Below are 19,763 nucleotides of genomic sequence, written 5' to 3'. Positions count from 1 at the left end.
TTCTATTCCTGGACAAGACATCATTACCAAGAAACAAGTTGGGGAGGAAAGGGTTTATTCAGCTTACACTTTTACACCAAGGAAGTCAGGACTGGAACTCAAGCAGGTCAGGAAGCAGGAGCTGATGCAGAGGCCATGAGGACACGGGGGTGGGGGTTGAGGGGGTGGAGGGATATTACCTATTGGCTTCCTTCCCCTAGCTTGCTCAGACTGCTCTCTTATAGAACCCAAGACCACCAAACCAGGGATGGTCTCACCCACAAGGGGCCTTCCCCCTTGATCACTAATTGAGAAAATGCCCCACAGCTGGATCTCATGGAGGCACTTCCCCAACTGAAGCTCCTTTCTCTGTGATAACTCCAGCTTGTGTCAAGTTGATACACAAAACCAACAAGTACAGGTAGGGAAAACAGAGTTGAATCTTACAGAATTTGGAGAAGAGGGTAAATATGATCAAATCAAGTCACACAAATATCACAAAGAACTAGTAAAAATAAAGAGAATGTGTATAGGGTCCTGAAAAGTGCTTAGTGTCCAGGATTAGCAGGAGCCTGAGTTTTAAGCTCTAGAATGGATTTCAAGTGAAATAGAACTTGTTTTCACAGAAGTGTGCTTTAAAATTTCTAAATCTTATTTCTATTCCTATGTTGCGACATAAAATAATTCACACACATACACACATAATTATTTTTATGTGACAGAAAGATAAGACAAGTGCATTGCAAAAGTAATTTAATATTAAAAGTTTTTGTTTCAGTATTTTTTATGATAATTTCTTTTTAAAGGCCTAATTAGATGCTGGGTCTAGCATAAACTTTTAACCCCACACAGTTAAAGGCTGTCAAGGGAATGACAAGTTCAAGTCTGTACTGGCAACAGAGTGAGATCAGGGCAAGCTTATCCAGACACAGTGTCAAAATATGAAGGAAAAGAGGAACTAGAAATGTACTTCAGTAGTAGACTTCTTTCCTCCCACTAAGTTCAACTCCCAGTAATACATAAAAGGGGCCTAGGGGAGATATCCTCACCAGACAATTCCAATAAATCATTTATCCTGATTTTTTTTTGTGCTAATGAATTTTGTCATCTTCTCTCTTTTGTCCCATTCAGTGCCTGGTGAGTGATTTTTACTATATTATTATTTTATTAAGTTCAAGTTTCAGTTAAATGTTTTCATTTTTTCAGGTAGTCACTGCCTTTCACATCATCCATGGGCATCATACCTACCTCTGTGATAAAACTGAAAAGGGGAATTATTACCAGAGTCTTCATTGTGATTTTTAATATTGTGAGACAATAGAAAAGGATTTCCCTGGTTATATCAAGTACCAACTATCCCTAGGACGACATGGGAACTGTAAGGGGATTGTCCTACAGAGATTAATCCAAGTGTTCCTCTACTTTGACAGGCTTTTATCTACTTTGTAGACACTGGAAAACTGGTGAAATAAGAAAGCAAATTTCTACCACAAAATGGATCAAGTTAACCTCTACTTATTGTAGCTCTAATTTGCTCCTGTTTGTATCCCTCCCCTCTCTGACATTTGATGATTCTCTTGACTTATTTTTATCAATACAGTAGTCATTCACTACTCTTATGTACTTGATTGCAGTTGCAAAGCATGTTAAATAATCATTTACAGAATCCAAAGATAGCTAGTTCTTCTGTGTGCTTGCACTTTGGATTTCTTGTTCCATTCATGGAGGGTTTTAAAAAATTGTTTAATTTGTTTACATTCCAAATGTTGTCCCTCTTCCCTGTCCATCCTCTAAGAGTTCTTCACACCATCCCCCATTTTTTTTTTACCTCTGAGAGGGTGCTCTTCAACCAACCCACTCACCTCCCTCACACATGCACCTGCATCCAGCTCAACCCTACCATACCCTTTCCTTGAAACATCAAGTCTCTACAGGTTTAGGCAAATTCTCTCCTCCTGAGGTCAGGCAAGGCATTCTTCTGCTATATATGTATATATATATATACCATGTATGCTCTTTGGTTGGTGGCTTAGTCTCTGGGAGCTCGCAGGTCGGAGATAGTTGACACTGTTGGTCTTTCCATGATGGTGCCATTTCCTTCAGCTCCTTCAATCCTTGCCCTAACTCTTCCATAGGGGTCCCTGACCTCTGTCCAGTGGTTGTGTGTGTCCCCATCTGTCTCAGTCATCTGCTCTAAGAGCAGATGTCCTCTCAGAGGACAATCAAAACAACCCAAATATCCCTCAACCAAGAATGGAAAAAAGAAATGTGGTTCATTTACACAATGGAAAACTACTCAGTTATTAAAAAGAGGACATCATGGATTTTGCCAGGAAATGAATGGAACTAGAAAATATCATACTGAGTAAGAGAACCCAGACCCAAAAGGACACACATGGTATGTACTCACTGATAAGTGGATATTAGCCAAAAAATACAGAAGAGTCATGGAGTTTGAAGTCCTCATTACTTACATTTAAATCATGAATCCTCCTAACTACACATTTTAAAAGATTATACCTTCATATAGTGCTTATGGGACATTTCTTTGGGGGATAAATATGTTTTCAAAAGAATATATCTAAATATCTCTGATTGGTACTGATTTATCTGAAATAGAATTTTATCAAGCTTATTTCTTTACCCATTTTTGTAATAACTGTTATCCTGGTATGCATCTTTCTCAAATAGACATAAGCTAGAATTATTATAAGGTAGGACCCACTATTGAGAAAAAGCCTTAAACAGATTGCCTGTAGGCAAGTTTGTAGGGCTTTTCCTTGGTTAATGACTGTGTATGGTAGGGTCTAGTGGCAGTAGTATCTCTAGACAAATGGTCCTGAGTATTATAGATATCAAGTTTAGCAAGCCATGGAGAGCAGGCCAATAAGTGACAATTGTCTATGCTCTTTACTTAATTTCCTGCATCCAGGACCTGATTGAATATCTCTCCTAACTTCTTTTATGATGAACTACAACTTTATGATATAACAAGCCCTTTCTTCCCAAGTTGCATCTGATCATGATGTTTTATCATAGCAATAGATAAGAAACTAAAACATTTAGTTCTCTAAGTTGGAGTTGAAAAAAAAAGGCAAAGATGATGCCTAAAAACTATTATTTATGTTGTTATTGAAGATCAGTCTTAGTCCATGGTGATCTGATAGGATGCATGGGACAATTTCAATATTTTTGTATCTGTTGAGGTTCTTGTTGTGACCAATTATATGGTCAATTTTGAGAGGGTACCATGAGGTGCTGAGAAGAAGGTATATCATTTTGTTTTAGGATAAAATGTTCTCTAGATATCTGTTAAGTCCATTTGTTTCATAACTTCTGTTAGTTTCACTCATGTCCCTATTTAGTTTCTGTTTTCAGGATCTGTCAATTGATGAAAGTCCTGTGTTGAAGTCTCCCACTATTATTGTATGATGTGCAATGTGTGCTTTGAGCTTTACTAAAGTTTCTTTAATGAATGTGGCTGCCCTTGCATTTGGAGCATAGATATTCAGAATTGACAATTCCTCTTGGAAGTATTTACCTTTGATGAGTATGAAGTGCCCCTCCTTGTCCTTTTTGACGACTTTGGGTTGGAAGTCGATTTTATTAGATATTAGAATGGCTACTCCAGCTTGTTTCTTCAGACCACTTGCTTGGAAAATTGTTTTCCAGCCTTTCATTCTGAGGTAGTGTCTATCTTTTTCCCTTAGATGACTTTCCTGTAAGTGTCAAAATGTTTGGTCCTGATTGTGTAGCCAGTCTGTTAGTCTATGTCTTTTTATTGGGGAGTTGAGTTCATTGATATTAAGAGATATTAAGGAAAAGTAATTGTTGCTTCCTATTATCTTTGTTGTTAAAGTTGGCATTCTGTTCTTGTGGCTGTCTTCTTTTAGGTTTGTTGAAGAAAAACCTTCTTGCTTTTTCTAGGACATGGTTTCTGTCCTTATATTGTTTTTGGTTTTTTTGTTTTTGTTTTTGTTTTTGTTTTTGTTTTTGTTTTGTTTTGTTTTGTTTTGTTTGTTTGTTTGTTTGTTTTTTCTATTATTATCCTTTGAAGGGTGGGATTCGTGGAAAGATAATGTGTGAGTTTGGTTCTGTCATGGAATACTTTTGTTTCTCCATCTAAGGTAATTGAAAGTTTGGCTGGGTATAGTAGCCTGGGTTGGCATTTGTGTTCTCTTAGTGTCTGTATAACATATGTCTAGGATCTTCTGGCTTTCATAGTCTCTGGTGAAAAATCTGGTATAATTCTGACAGGCTTGCCTTTATATGTTACTTGACCTTTTTCCCTTACTGCTTTTAATATTCTATCTTTATTTAGTGCATTTTTTGTTCGGATTATTCTGTGTGGGGAGGAATTTCTTTTCTGGTCGAGTGTATTTGGAATTCTGTAGGCTTCTTGTATGTTCATGGGCATCTATTTCTTTAGGTTTGGGAAGTTTTCTTGTATAATTTTGTTGAAGATATTTGCTGGCCCTTTGAGTTGAAAATCTTCATTCTCATCTACTCCTATTATCTGTAGGTTTGGTCTCCTCATGGTGTCCTGGATTTCCTGGATGTTTTGATTTAGGATCTTTTTGCATTTTCCATTTTCTTTGATTGTTGTGCTGATGTTCTCTATGGAATCTTCTGCACCTGAGATTCTCTCTTCCATCTCTTGTATTCTGTTGCTGATGTTGTTGATCTATGGTTTCAGATTTCTTTCCTAGGTTTTCTATCTATAGTGTTGCCTCACTTTGGGTTTTCTTTATTGTGTCTACTTCCCTTTTTAGGTCTTGGGTGGTTTTATTCAATTCCATCACCCGTTTGGTTGTGTTTTCATGCAATTCTTTAAGGGATTTTTGTGCTTCCTCTTTAAGGTTTTCTACCTGTTTATCAGTGTTCTCCTGTATTTCTTTGAGTGAGTTATTAAAGTCCTTCTTGATGTCCTCTACCATCATCATGAGATATGCTTTTAAATTCGGGTCTACCTTTTCAGTTGTTTTGGGGTTTCCTGGACTGGGCAAGGTGGGAGTGCTGGGTTCTGATGATGGTGAGTGGTCTTGGTTTAAGCTAGTAATATTCTTATGTTTACCTTTTGCCATCTGGTAATCTCTGGAGTGAGTTGATTTAGTTGTCTCTGGTTAGAAATTGTTCCTCTCGTGATTCTGTTAGCCTCTATAAGCAGACCTGGGAGACTAGATCTCTCCTCTGAGTTTCATTTGTCAGAGCACTGTCTGCAGGCAAGCTCTCCTCTTACAGGGAAGGTGCACAGATATCTGGCTTTAGGACCTCCCTCCTGGCCAAAGATTAAGACCCAAAACGGGACCTGTCCCAGAAGCTGTGTTGCTTCGGCCTGTCACAGAAGGTCTTAGCTTCTGTTGTCCATACTCTCACCTGTGTAGACTATTCTTGGTGGAGTCCTGGAACCAAGATGTGTGCTGCTAATGCTCAGGCAAAGCCCTCCCGGGCCTGGTGGACACCTATCCTCTGGCCAGGATGGGGCCCGAAAAGGGGGCTGCCTCAGAAGCTCTGTGTTTCCGACCTGTCCCAGAAGCTGTTAGCTTCTGTAGTCCACAATCTCACCTCTGCAGAATATTCTCGGTGGAGTCCCGGAACCAAGATGTCTGCTGCCGATACTCAGGTCTCTAGTTACCTTTTAATCAGCTACTTTTCATAAAAACATTTCAGTTTTGTGGTTTTTTTTATATATACAACATATTTTGGGTAGGTCATTGGATTTTCTCTTCTACATATTAAAAATATACATGTTGAATATTGAAGTGAAATTCCATATGGTTGTTAAATGACTTCTAGGATAAAAGGAGCTTCAGTGATCATAAAAACTTCTGATTTACCATAGTCCCTTTATTACTTTCCTTACCAAGTTGAGTCATCATTTAACAGGATTTAATATTTTTAAGCATCAGCTTTGTTGTTTTCTTGAGCAATGCCAGTTGCAAACTAGAAATGAAACTACCTCTATTTATATTTTTTATTTATATTCTCAAAGTTTTTTGTTTTGTCTTGTTTTGTTTTGCCTTGGTAATATTATTAGATAAGATTATATTCCCTTTCCTCAGAACCCAAATGAAAATACACACACTTGACTGTTGGCTTTATATAAATAGGCTGTACTATTACAAACATTCACAGGATGGACCATGTTAATCCCTTTGACACTTTTCCGGTGATGTCTTTGGTTAAAACCTGCATGATCATGAACCTAACATTTACCTTAATTAAGTTTCAGGCATTGCTAATCTGATGCTGATAACATTCTCTATCTACAACATTCTTAACAAGATACGGATGTCCAGGGTGTTAAACACCTGCCAAGTGATGCTTTAGAATCTGGAACTTCAAAAGATATCTTGCTAGGGGAAAAAAAAAAAAAGCCTTACAACATTCAGCTTTCTCCTGGTCAGAAAACTGAACATGAAAGCCCTGTTAGCAAGCAGTTACCAGGTGCATATACTCACCAACATGAGGTAAGTGGGAAACAGCTGACTAAAACCCGTGAAAACAAAGTTCTTCTTTAGTTTGAAGGAACGAACAAGGGCTGCGATGTCGTCATTTTATAACATTTTGTTTAACTTTTATACATTTTTTTCACACTAATTTCAAAGTAATGTATAAGGGATTTATTATATAAGAATAGTGGTCCAATATTAATGCATCATTTCCTTTTAATTTTAAGAAACTTTATTCTTTAAGTGGATTTCAATGAAGAGAAAATTTCAACAGAGTTAAATGATTTCTTCTTTTCCTTTTACAGAAGTAATCTAAGCTTGTGTAACTTGTGAAATGTCTTTTTACATGAAACATACATATTGTAATGATGATAAGATTATTGGTATTTTCATTTCCATCAAAAAATTATTGTAACATATTTATCTTAGTCTGTAACATATACTAAGAATTAATAAATATTCTTCCATGACATTCATGCCGTAAACATTAACTATAACAAGGTCATGAATTAAATGGAAATTCATTTTTTTTCTAATTTTATGAATTTATAGTGTTATATTTTTGTAGAGAAAAGAAAATCCTTGCAAAGTTAGACTGAAGCTTAAACAATATTCCCACTTTTAAATTAAAAAAACTTTCTCAATTCCTTCAGTTAAAATTGGTACTTCGCTAAATTAGTCAAAGTGTTCAACCATAAAAAAAAGGTCCAACAACTTTCAACTAAGCATCTTAGAGGCTCAGGTATGTTTTAACTAAAAGGAATGTGCAGTTAAATTGTACTCAGCCTTAATTAAAAATGCCTTAGGATTATGTACCTTCTAGGGAGAGTTGATAGGAATCAGAATCACAAATAGAAAGCAATAAAAGCAACTTTAACATATAACAAAGAAAATACAACCTAAACTCTAATGAATGTAATCGAAAACATGAGCTAAACTTCTCATTTTTTGTTAGCTTTGAGGCTAATTAGGAAAAGTTTCTAGAGGTGAGTATAGAGTAACATTAACTTTTAATAACTAATTTTAGATAGAAGAATGGCCAATGAATAGACGTATGCAATTGAAATAGATTTTAGAAATATGCAGTGTTAAAGTTTAATTTTACTCAATATATAATCTAGTGTTTCTTTTCCATATTAAACATATAACATAAACTAAATTTTGGAGTGTGAAGTCTGTAGAAAAAGGTTCTATATAAAAAAGAGAAAAGAAAAAACAGGGAGAAAATCATTAAAAATGTTTATTCACATTGAGCACCCACACACAGAAAATATAATCTTTAAGATAAGTTAGTAAAGATAGCCATTGTGGTTCCTAATGTTTTGATAATTGAAGGAACATGGCTTCAAACAAATAAATTGCTCGGCATTGTGGCAAATATACTTTCTGAAGATATATTCAGAAAATGCAACTTCATTACCAAGAACAACATCTTTTCTGTGTACAGATTCACCTTCAATGAGTAACTTTTGATCTGAACTAAAGTGATTCAAATATTAACAAAGAGCAAGGTTTATTTTAGACCTTGTTAACATAGCTTTCACACAATTATATTGTTCCTCTAATCTTCAGTACCTGCTACTACTGTCTTTGTAATATATGAAGAGTTGGAGTGAACGTTTCCTACACTCACTGAAGAGGATCGGTTCAGCAACATGTATCTAGGACCCCTATGTAATCAGAACTGTGGATTAAAAAAAACACACACACACAAGGTGAGTTGAATATCTACAGCTGGATTACCCAGGAAAGTATGATTTTTTTTTTTTTTTGCCTTCTCTTTGCTCAATCAAGGCTAAGCTAGAAGATGTTTCTACTCCTGTATAAATAAGTACTATGATGTCACAATGTCTCCTGGCACAAAATTGCCATGTTGGCATAGAATCTGAAAATGACTAATATGTGTTCATGCAAAGGACAGAAAAATTTATATTGTGTGTTGCAGGTACATAGTTCTTTATTACTAACAGAAATTACTAGAAGACCTCCAAAGTCAGAAAATTTTCCAATATATGTTATGTGCCAAGGAACATGATAACATCCCACTGTACTATAAGCAAATCCAAGAAAACCCGAGGAAGGCAATTTAACACTATGTCCCCAGCATGTCATTACTCTCTGCATAGAATCCTCTTACCCATCTCTGATGGTTTGCCTTAACTTATCTTTTCAAAAATATTAACTCAGCTTGTTTTCCCTTCTTCAGAGAACCAATAGTAAGCTTTGTGATAATGCTATGAGATAATGTCTTCTTCTCTAAATTAAATTACATTTTAGGTATCTTCTTATGTGGTATCATTGTGGATGCAAGATTATACCTAACGATGGTATGATTAACTGTTGTTTTCCTATAAAACATACTGTCCCTCAAGACCTATCATAATTAACTTTGCAAGTAGAAGATGAGTAAAAGTTGGAAAGGGATTCCTTAATTTATGGTACATGTTATGTTGCTCATGGTAATATTCTTCTAGTTCAATTTATGTGTGAATTTTATAATTTAATTCTTCCTAATGGCTGAATATTTAATTGTATTTGTTAATATATTACATATAATATACTGGATATGATATATACCATATTACATTTAATATACTACACAATATATTACATATAATACATATAACATATTACACACACACACACACACACACACACACATATATATATATATATATATATATATATATATATGTATATATATAATTAGTGCTATCAGCTGTAGAGAAGACTATTTATTCCATAGGTAGAATAATCTCATTCACATGGCATGTCTAAGGTGGTTGTTCTTGTTCAACTCATTGTTAGGCAATCATGTTGACAAGACTTTACAAGTGTAGCCTCTCACAAAAATAAGAGAAACATCCAAACAGAAAAGTCGACAAATCTTCACTTTTAAAATCTTCAACCCCCTATTCTTCCATGATCCCTGAGCCAGAAGTATGAGAAATGTTTGAAAGACATGTCCCTTGTGATTATACTCCACAGCTCTGTATTTAATTCCTTGTGGCTTTCTGTAATTGTCTCCATAATTTCCAAAGATATGTTTCCTTGATAAGGTCTGAGAATAATATTTATTTGGGGGTATAGAAATAAGTATTATAGTAGTTAGGGATTGTGCTGTTGTATAAAGTGGATTGTAGATTTGTGTTGAAGATTCATGACTTTACAAGCCCTAGATAGTTGATTGTGTTTTACTTCCAAGAATAGTTTCTATTTTGTAGAGTAGGCCTTAAATCCAATCATTGATCTATTGATTATCAACAATATAGTTGCCACACCTGCACCTTTGGGTTTTTCCGCCATATTAGTCATTGCTGAGTTTCAAAGGCATCATGATTTATTTAGACTGTTGGTTGCTCACATTTTTAGGGATCTTTTTGGTGTCCTCTGGTACCATGTCATTTAGTAATCACAGAAAAGGGATTCAGGTCAGTCCAAGTTCAGAACCTCTGTTCCATATATCAGAAATGCAGGGCATCATAGCAATACAGAATTACCTAGAGACAACCAAGTGTAACAAAGCACTTTGTATTTTTTGAGGGTATTGAACAACCTTGACCAGCAACTCAAAGGAGGGCTTCAAATGCCTTATTTTGTGATTATTTAGCAGGACTTTGGCTCTCAGAGAAACAGTTGGTGATCAACTAATATTAGTGTGCATAGGGATTTTTTTTCAAAACGTATCATAATCTTATTGCTAATGAAATATTTCTTGACCATTTGAACCATAATATGGCTTGATTCTAAATATCTTCAATGGAATTTTCATTGAAATAACACCCCTAAATTTAATAAGTATCATTTTTTCAGTATATTTTTATAAAAAAGAATACTTTTAACAACTATTATCTTAAGAAAAGTAATGATGAACTGATTTCTGTTGTATTTGTCATCTTTATTTTTCAATTCTGTCATAAATATATTTGTCTGAATTAAAAAAATTAAATATTCCACCATTTCAGTTTTCATTATAGATAAAAATAGTAGGATCTTATTTTCTTCAAGGATAATAAAGTTTATTAAAAATTATAGGGTTAAAAGACCAAAAACCTCTAAAATCTTTATTCTTTGGTGAAATATTACAGATTTCATAAAATAATTGTATACAAGTTTCTTTCTTCTTTTTCTTTTTTTTTTTCTTTTTCTTTTTTTTTTTTTTTTTTTTTTTTTTTTTTTTCCGAGACAGGGTTTCTCTGTATAGCCCTGGCTGTCCTGGAACTCACTCTGTAGACCAGGCTGGCCTCGAACTCAGAAATCCTCATGCCTCTGCCTCCTGAGTGCCTGGACTAAAGGCGTACGCCACCACACCTGGAACAAGTTTCTTTTAAAATGAAAAAAAAATGTGAACTAAATATCAGTAGATGGTTATTTTAACACTAGTTCTATCAAAGGCAACCTACAGACTATTTTATAGACATGATAGAAAGTGATGTTGCATGAAAATTTTTTCAAAACTTTCCTTTTATGTTGGATACAAATGATCTTTTTAGAGACTGGCATACAGTATAGGTATAATTATATCAATATATTCCATACATGCTGTGAATAGCTACAAATACCTGGTGTCCTCTGCATTTCTAGGTCCTAAACAAATATTTATAAGTACATGTTTGTAGTTGTGTAAGCCCTGCAATTTTGTACATTGTTTTACTTTTATTTCTATTTTCTAAAGTACCAAATAGTTTAATATTTGTATGTTGTATTCTCAAAAAATATATTCCTGAATCATGAGGTTAATCTTTACTTGCATCAATCTTCCTTTAGGTAGATTTTGAAAATTATTTTGATCTAGCAAAAAGAATCTGACACATACAATCACAAGGATAGTTTGTTTTGTTATTATTGATGTATGAATTAACACAAACCATAAAGAAACACCTGCAAATTGAACTATGGAACTCTGACACAAAGAAATGCCTGGATTAGATTCTGCCTCATCACGAAATCAAGGCATTATTTTGTTTCTACATCACTGTGCACTTCCAGATACACAGTTCTGCTTAAAATTTGATAATCCTGAAGGGAAATACTGCAAGGAAGCATTAAGGTTATCAAAAAGTTATAAATAACTTTTAAGTACCTAAGAAGCTTGAATTCCAACATGTGTTAATCCCATTGGACAATGGAAAAGCTTTGGCACAGAGGCTCTACTAAGCACCAGCTCTTACTCCATTCAACACACTAAATGCCCTGCTGGCTATTGTCACCTTCCTGGACTCAAAGGAATCTAAATCATGGAGGCCCACATCCTAAACCTAATCTGGTTTTGTTTGTTTATTTGTTTTGTTTTGTTTTTTAATTAAAAGGTTTTATAAAATGTTGGAGAAAATATGATTTCTTTTCCTACCTTGAAAAGGACATAGTAACAAAGACAAAAGTAAAGAAACACCTATAAAATATGTTATTCATTTTTTAAAAGAATAGTATAAGAAAAAGTTGAATAGAGCAATGTGAAGAAGCCTCAAGAATGAACCCTGATGAATTAAATCTGTATGCAGCTGCATTCTTGCATCTAGAAATTATGGTCCCCTCTGCTGCCATCCAGAAAGGAAGGAGACAAAGCCAAAGTGAAGGATGGGCCACAGAGAAGATCTACAAGTCTGTAAGTGTGTCTGCAAAACCTGCTCCTCCAAAGCCAGAGCCTAAGCCTCAAAGGCCCCTGTAAAGAAGGGAGAGAAGCTAACAAAAGAGAAAAGAGTAATTTGGATGCTATTGAGGATGTGAAGTTTCCTGCGGAAAATAGAGATGACAAAACAGACCAGGCACAGAAAACTGCTGCTGCTGCTGAAGAAGCCGAATGAGATGTGTGTATTTTCATTGGTTGTGTACCAATGGCCACTGTACATTAAAAACACTGTATTTTTTTTTTATCAAGTTTTGTAAAAGTGATGATTTTTCACCTCCTGCCCCTTTATTTGTTATGCTATGTTGCTAGTACACAGAGCACTTGTTTTTTTTATTTGGGGGGAATAGGATAGGGAAGGAACACATATCGCTAACAAAAATCTACTAAGCTCAACTCATGACAGAAAATATCTTTTCTTGATATTTTTTTGAATAAGCCTTGATGGGTCTTAAAAAAGACGTCTTAGTGTTGGCATATATAGCCAACATGACAGAAATATCTTGAGGTATGGAAATATTCTAGATATATTTTTATATCATCTCCCTCTCTACAATCACCATAGGTTTAACTTCCTTAAAACCAGAGATCTGTTGGAACCTGATACTAGAAAACCCTGTGAATAGAGAAAACCTTAGAGTGAGGGTCAATATTTCCCATTATTTACTACCTTATCACAAGCCAACCCTGATTTTGAGGATATAAAATGAGAAGTGCAGGATTTGAAGATCCACAGTCTTCTATGAAGGAAAGCTTTTGCAAAGAAAGCATCATATGAAAACTTCATTTGTTATTTTTTTTTGGTAGCTTTCTGATTTTGATAGTCTATAAAATAAGTGAGTTGGAAAATTCTTGAATACCATTAGTGATTGGCTGTCCCATGTCTTGCTTGAAAAAGCATGGTAGTTTATGAAAGTATCCTTAATAGAGCTAGCTAGAAGCAGTTTGAAAAAAGAATGATTAAATGCAATTATTTATACAAAAGATAATTTCTAATAAAAGACAATAATCATAAATCTTTCTATATCTGGGTTGTAATATGGTTGTCATCCCTGAAACATTTTAAAAGATGTTCATGTAGCTAAATATTTCTCATCAAGTAGTGAAAATAGTTAATAGTAAATTGTCCCTACTTTATGTAGATCTATCTACATATTGGATATAAATGTCAGCCTTTAGCTCTATTCAAACAGTAAAGTAAAATATACTTTTGAAATATTGCATGTGTTGAAACTATTGAAAATTGTGTTTATAGAAAAAGTAAAGTAAAATTCTATTTTATATATCAAAACTAAATTTAAAATTTGTAAACTTAAACGTCTTTTAAATATATTTTAGTAATCTGGAAAACATAGAAATATGGCCTGCATTTTATACTACTTACTATTATAAAAAATTCAACCTTTGGTGTAGACTTAGATACATACATAATTAAGATTGCCAAATAGAGCTCAGGTGCCAAGGGCAGTCTTTGACGATACTGAGCTGAGAACTCCTCTGTAAATAGAAACTAGAAAGAAATGATATGATGCTACTTTTGGGCAATACTCTGTTATCATATAGCTCTTTACAATTGTGCTTAGGGGCAAGATTAGGCCAGTGATCTGGGCTTTGTTAAAGCATAAATACTCCCATTGAACAGTTTCCTTGCATTCTAGAGCACAAGAGATAAAATACATATATTTTCAAAGACAATTGTACCAGTTTATCTTTGTTCAAGGAATAGTCAGAGAGATAAGTAAGTACGTCCAGGTACCAGAGAGTAGTAAATGTAAGGGAAAACTTTATATTGAAGACTGAAAAGACACCTGGTATACACTGAAACATTTAAATTAGTGTAATGGTCTCTCTTAATGTTTTCTATTTATGGTTGCTTTTTACATGAGAAGTTTTTACACATCTTTGGCCATGTATGCATATTAAAATGATATATAAATCAAACATTTAGTAATTATAAATCATGAATGAAGATATTCTTTAAGTAGTTCTTTGGCACACACACATAATTTTGCCACTTATTAAATGTGATAGTGAATTTGCATTTTGATGATTTGTGTGTGGTCATTTATTTTTCACATAAAGATTTTAATGTTGGCTGAATATCTGACAGAATGTAGAAAATAGGCAATCTTTTTTTCAGACTTGATAGGTATTTTTATTCTAACCGAAGCCAAGTATCATCGTTTATTGATTTTTTTATCATATATTTCGCTAGCTCAAATGACAAATTTTAAATAAATACTCCGATATAATCCAAAACATTGATATACTAATTTGATACTTACAGATGGATGACAGTGGGAAGATGTTTTTAAAATACTCTTTTCTATAAATTGGCATACTTTATAAGAAGAATCTTAGGTCAAGTGTAAATATTGACATCCATAGCATTTAGTCGTGCTAAAGCTAAGTAGTGATATTTATCCAGGGTTCAGTGATATTGTGTGGCATGGAAGTCAAACACAGAAAAATGGGTTCAAATGGAAAAGGGGATAACATTTGAAATGTAAATAAAATATCGAGTGAAGAAAAAAAATTCTTTCAGACGACTCAAAAAAAAAAAAAAAAAAAGCTCAATCTCTGTACCTAGAATCAGAGCTGCAATAAAATCTCATTGTGCAGCACGACAAAGCATTGCCAGATACGCCATGCATTCATAACCCATTCAATTTTACATTAACATTTGTTTAGTTCCAAAAACCTTTCCATTTGAAAATACTTTTCATCCCACAGTAAGTTGTACTATCCTAAATTTTCAGAAGCTATCATTTTAAGGTATAGAAATCTTTCAAAATATTAATCCAAATCAAATGAGAAATAAACTATCAGATTTTTATTTTAAAGAGCATGTATAGCCATTTAGTTTTGCTTTTAAAATAACGCATTAGTGATGTGAATAGAAAAAATGCAGTAAATTATAATGTAATTGGTTTTTTTGTTTTTGTTTTTTTGTTTTTTGTTTTTTTTTTCAATTTGACACGGGTAGAGTTAGCTGGGAAGAGGAATCCTTAACTGAGAAACAGCCTCAGGCAAACTGGCCAGAGTGAAAGTATGTGGGTCATTTTCTTCATTAATTATTGATATGAAGGTCAGGACCCATGTGAATAGTGACATCTTTGTGAGTTTTGGCATTGGATGAATAAGAAGTTGGCTGGTAAGACTGTATGATTGTAGCTTCTAATATTCATCGCAGACACAGTCTCAGAGCACACTCACTAATAATGCTCTGGTACTTATGGTCATACAGCTCCCTCTTCCACAATGTTTGTTGAGCCATATGAATTGCTGTGTTTTGTAGATGTATCTATTAGGACTGGACTCCACAGCATTGCAATTTGATCAGTTGGGATATTTTATAATTGTCTATTGTAAAGAGGAATTCCCTCGATGAGGAACAAGGATGATAGTCCTCTGTATATACTAAGAAAAATGTTTATATTGTTGTTAGGGATTCGCTGCTATACTACATTTGTCTGTAGTCTTTCCACGTAGATCTCTAAGTCTCACCAACATAACCAGCTCACCATGAACTGGATAAGGACATCAAGAATAGACACTACATAGTGGATGGGGAGGGGAGCCAAAGTGGCCTCAGCCTTGTACAATAAATTAGACTCCAGAGCTTTAAAAACGGCCCAGGGAAAATCCAGCTGTTTGTCCCCTGTCATCTCTGTCCTGTGAGCACTGGATTTCAGAAGTCACGCCTGAAAAAGTAAATCCCTTAAACATAGCTTCCACATTTTAAGGCCACTCTGAAAAAAAAAAAAAAGCTTATATAGAAGTCCTAATAAAGAACGTATTTATTTGTTTACTTATAACCTATAAGCTACTTCCATTCCTGGTCCCTCCCTCACAGAGTCCCCTTTCCTCTGCCATTCTCCTCTGAGAGGGCAAGACCCTTAAAGGACATATTTTTATTAGTCTAATGTAGAACAAAAACTTGTTCTCAAATATGTTAGCTGAATGGATGTTATTTTAATAAATGTTTATTTAATATAGGATTTTAGAAAAATCTAATGTTCTTTTATTGGAAATATTTTTCCATACAATATATTTTTTTTATGGTTGCTACTTCTCTAGTTTCTCTTAGAGCCTCTCCTATCTTCCTAACCACATGAATCAAGACATGCTACATCTCTCAGGAGAAAACAAACAGGCATCTAAAGAATAATATGAAAGCAAAGTAAAATAAGATAAAAAGCAAAAAGCACACAAACCATCAGAGGACAAAATGAACAAACAAATTGAAGAAAAACAATAAAATCAACAGCAAAATACAAAGAAGGTACAGAGACACATAATGTTACACCTTATGTGTAACATAGTTCCTGTGCATACACACAGGAACTCCATACAAATGCGTAACCAGAGCCATAATATAACCTCAAAGAACCTATAAGATAAAAATAAGTAGCTATCTGGGAAATGGGATATCATGGAATTGTGGAAGGGGTAGCCGGGAATTTGGATATCATTTGAGATGTAAACGAATGGAATGATTAAGAAAAATATAAATTAATTATTAATTAATTATTAATATAAATTAATAAGTAAACAATAACAACAACAAAATACTAATAAAACTTTATAAGACAAGGAAACTCAAAAACTACCTTGGAGTTTATTTTGTTTTCGACATGGTTCTGTTTTTTGGAGTGGCTTCTATCTCCAGACTCTTTTGCAGAGAACTTTTTGGGAGTGTTATCAATTGCACATAGCTTTCTGTGCTAAGGATAGGGGCTTGTTTTTATTTCTTCCCTCAAAATTGGAACTCCGTCAAGCTTTGGCTGTTGCAAGCCCTGTGCACATTGACATACTCTTTGGGAGTTTAGATGTGTATCATTCATGATGTGTTTCCTTGGTGTCTTCCGTATCCTTTAGCTCTGACTCTTTAACTCTGAGTTGTTCTGCCACCTTTGCCACAGGGTTTCCTTTGTTCAGAGGGGAGGGATTAGATATCATTTTAACAGAGTGTTGTAAGGTCTCCCAGTCTCTATACATCATACAGCTATGACTCTCTGTACTTGTTCCTATATACTGAATGAGAAGGCTTCTGTAACAATGGCCCATCAAATCTTCGATCTATGAGTGTACAAGAATGTTATTAGAGACATTTTATGGTTACATTCCTTTAAAAGAAGGGTGTTATTTAATTTTCCCCAAGGTCCATGCCTATCGGGTCTCAGGTTCTTGGCCTCGAGCAGAATTAGCAACGGGTTCTAACTCATGGAGTAGAACCTCAAGTGCAATCAAATTTTGATTGGTTACTCTTGGAACATGCTATCAACGTTGACGTTATTCTTCATGAATCCATTATATCTCAAAAGAACCACTACTAGCACTTTCTGGTCCTTTCTCTAGACTAGGATTCACATGGTGTAGAGTTCTTTTGCCACTTTTATTGTTAAGTGATGCTTAAGAGTATTAAAAACAACTTTCACTCCAGGCATCAGAATGTCCTCGTCGAGATGGGGAAGGATAACTGTAAGAAAGGCAAAGAACTACACCTATGGTCTGCTGAGGATATGAGCTTCTTGAGAATTAAGGTTCCCTATTTCCATATAAATTTTCAAATTACAAGAGAACACATTAATAAATAAAAAGCTTGTCTTTATATTGCTTAAGTGCTTGTTGTCTGCAGGTGTATGCAATTCTTGATATATATTTTTTTTTCCAAAAATAGCTTTCACACAGTTTTTTCTCCTATTAACAGAAATGCTATCTTGTTCCTTGTCCATAGGAAAGATTATCTTGTTCCCCCAAGAAGGCAGAAAGTGTTGAACTTACTCTAAATTGACCCTAATACCCAAGAAACACTGTTCCATCAAGAGTCATAATGGTGTATACCAAATGATAAACTGCATCTTATGTTCGGAAGATGATTAAATTTTCATTTATTTTATGATGTTCATGGAAAAAAATCTTTTCCAGGTTTTCATTAGAATTGTAAAGTGTTTTCAACCACCACATTTGGTTTTGCATTTAGGGACTGCCTACATTTGGTTCTAAAATTGACTCTTGATAACCCGTTGGAAAAGTGTATTGCTTCTCCCTACCTCCATTTTCAAATTCTAAAGTTATGTTGTGAAAGTGTATTTCTCAGCTTTGGCTTCCTTCTGGTTGGCCGCTTGCCAAAGGTTTGCAGTAAATTTGTTTTAGTGAATTACTTTTTCTCCTTTTGTACCTTTGCCACCTTTGCTGCCTCTCTGTTGTTGGCGAGCTTCCCACTGTACCATGTTAAGCTTCACTTTAAAGTGAGGAGAAAAAAAAAATAAAATCTGTTCATAACATTTTAGACAAGAGATTTATTTGCTTCTTATAGTTGCTAGGATCTTTTTTGCTTCTCCTTGGCTAGATTCAATCCACATTCCACGCAAATACTAAATTTAGCAGGTTTAGGATATTAGATTTCTTTAAAAGGACATCATGAAATATTAAAAGAATTTATTTATTTAAATTTGCATTGTGCTAACCATCCTTATTTTCTGAACATCAAGGACACTAAATCAAAAATAACTTTGGAATATCTACCTGTGAATTATGAACAAAGTCTCCAAAACAAATAAAATAACTGAAGTGAGGGAAAACTTTGTAAATACTATGAACTTATTCTTTTGAGAAACTTAATTGTCAAATGCTAATAGGCAATTCTAATTTAGAATGATTGTGATTGATTTTTTTTCTATGTCATAACCCTTGTCTCTCTGTAATTCACATGCTTGAATTCATATATTAAAATCATGTCTTTGGCAGTGGCTTAATTTAAGAAGCATTAAAGAAATTGTATATGATTGTTCATCTTACTTACTGGAAATTGATAAAATCAAAATAATCACATCTATTTTAAATATTACAGTCAGTCCTATAAGCCTATATTTTGTGAAAGTTCAATAGCAAATAGAATCAGCCATGTTTAAGCACAATGATATGAAGTTTTATCTGGTTAATTTTTAATATAAGTTAACTACTGACAAAATGTAGTTTCTATAATCTACATGAAGCCAATGTTTGATAAGTTTTCAAAACGTATATTATGGTTGATACACACTTTTACAAACAATAAAATGTTGATTAGTATGAAATTTTACTGAGAAAGAGTGTTGACTTTAGTGGATATACTAAAACTGTATTTACAAGTACAAAAGTGGGGACATTTCCATAATGATGACTCACTATTATATTATATTTATTTTATTTATTATATGTATGTATATATACTTTCTGTTCAAAATAATGGTTTTTAAGAACAAATATAAGATACTCTATCTTGAGGCTAGAGTAAACAAACAACAACCTCATAGCAATAATCCAAAAATGGATTATCCCACATATATATTTTCGAAAATTTTGAGAGCTTTTGTTTGAACTCTCAAAATATTGAGTGTATATCTATTTTAATACTCTATTTATGATAACATAATGCCTTAACACTGAAACTACTAGATACTTTGAGGAACAGCCTTACATAATTTGCTATTTGATACCCAAGACCTTTTTACAATGTTTAATAAATGTCAAAATATATGTTATCTAAGGGTTGATGTATAATTTTAGAATGAACCCAAAATTATGAAAAATATTTTAATCTATAGTGAATTAACTCAAAATTTCTCCCACTAAAAATTTTATCATATGGATATTATTTCAATAAAACAATAAAAACCAGAAATGGATTTTGCTTATATTTTATGTTTATAATATAATGA

This window comes from Mus musculus, chromosome 14 (genome assembly GCF_000001635.26).
Source record: "Mus musculus strain C57BL/6J chromosome 14, GRCm38.p6 C57BL/6J".
Lineage (NCBI taxonomy): Eukaryota > Metazoa > Chordata > Mammalia > Rodentia > Muridae > Mus > Mus musculus.
This window is presented reverse-complemented; position numbering follows the sequence as displayed.